The sequence below is a fragment of the Olea europaea genome, chromosome 19 (genome assembly GCF_002742605.1).
Source record: "Olea europaea var. sylvestris chromosome 19, O_europaea_v1, whole genome shotgun sequence".
Classification (NCBI taxonomy): Eukaryota; Viridiplantae; Streptophyta; class Magnoliopsida; order Lamiales; family Oleaceae; genus Olea; species Olea europaea.
Window position 1 is genome coordinate 6,112,438 of NC_036255.1, and position 1,739 is coordinate 6,114,176.

Consider the following 1,739-nt stretch of genomic DNA (forward strand, 5'->3'; position numbering starts at 1 on the left):
GCTTTTTGGGTTATGTATTGTATTTCGAATTCTGATAATGCTAACGTACAAAGGCCTACCCTTTGGTGTAAAATAGGGCGAGAGAACATATACTTAACCAAATTTACTTTGGAAATCAAATAAACAGTTACGGGCAGTAAATAAGCCCTTAATTTTGTACATGTGAAATATAATGCAAGACATAATTTTTCAATGACAGAGTAATTACATTCACATTTTGTTAACCGTCTACTCAAATAGTAAATTGCCATTTTTTCACCAAATTGGTCTTCTTGCACGACCATTCCAGCAATTGATTCTTTTTCGGCCGATACATACACTTTCATTGGCCGTCCTTGAATTGGTGACACCAACACTGGTGGACTTGATAAATATGTCTTTAGACTTTTGAAAGCCTTTTGATGTTCTTCTTTCCAGACGAATTCGTCCTGATTTTTCAACTTTAAAAGCGGCGAAAAAGCTTTAGTTCGCCCTGCATAGTTAGAAATAAAGCGTCTTAAAAAGTTTACTTGGCCTAGAAACATTTGCAATTCTTTTTTGTTGCTAGGTGGTTTGACCTCTAAAATAGCCTTCGCTTTATTTTTATCAAATTCAATCCGCCTTTTGTGTACTAAGAAATCAAGGAAGTTTCCTGCATTAACACCAAATGCACATTTCAATGGATTCAATTTTAGTTTATATTGCTTCATTCGCTCAAATGAACATCTCAATTGTTCAAAATGGTCTTCTTCTTTAATGAATTTGACCACTATATTATCTACATACACTTCAACAAACTTGCTTATCATATCATGAAAAATCAGGTTCATCACCCTTTGATAAGTTGCTCCTACATTTTTCAGGCCGAAAGGCATAACTATCCATTCAAAACACCCTAGAGACCCAGGGCATCTAAAGGCAGTTTTGCGTATATCTTCCTCAACTATATAAATTTGATTGTATCCTGAATACCCATCCATGAAGGAATACATTACGTGTCCGGCAGTTAAGTCTACTAAAGAATCTACTGTGGGCATTGGATATTCATCTTTGGGTGTGGCTATGGTTAAATTTCTAAACTCTATGCACGCCCTTAATTTACCATTCTTTTTTAGCACTGACACGATATTGAACAACATCTCTCGTGCTGGTACCCTTTGTATTGGACCATGCTTTTGACATGCTAGACAACTCTTTACATACTGAATGTATGATTCTCCCATCTTGAGCCAAAAATATCAATTCCTAATGATTAACCATTTCATCCTTTAGCCAGCTTGATGGGCTCCACATAATTTCTTTTTTAATCTTAGGAAGTACATTATGAGCAAAACACCTAGGAGGTTGCTTATGAGGCTTAAAATTTAGCTTGGTTGGCAACCTATGTTCCACCAAATTTCTATCTAAACCAGGCATATGTTCATATTCCTAAGCAAAACAATCTTTATATTCCTTTAATAAAATGATTAATTTATCACTAACCTCTTGATCGAGCATTTGGCTGATGAATATTGGACGATCTTCTCCTTCATTGTCAATATTCACTTTAATCAGAGGGTCTTGTGCTTGAGCATATCCAGGCTTGGCGATCCTCATCACTTCACCGTCCAATTTCGTTGTAGGCACTTCTTCTTCTAAACAATCCACCTTGTTGACTTCTCGGCCAATACTTTGTTCCAACTCAAACACTGCCAATTTGTCTCTCAATGCTTTCAAGGCTGCTTCTTCTTTCGTCTTGTCCTTGCATTCTTTATTGAAAG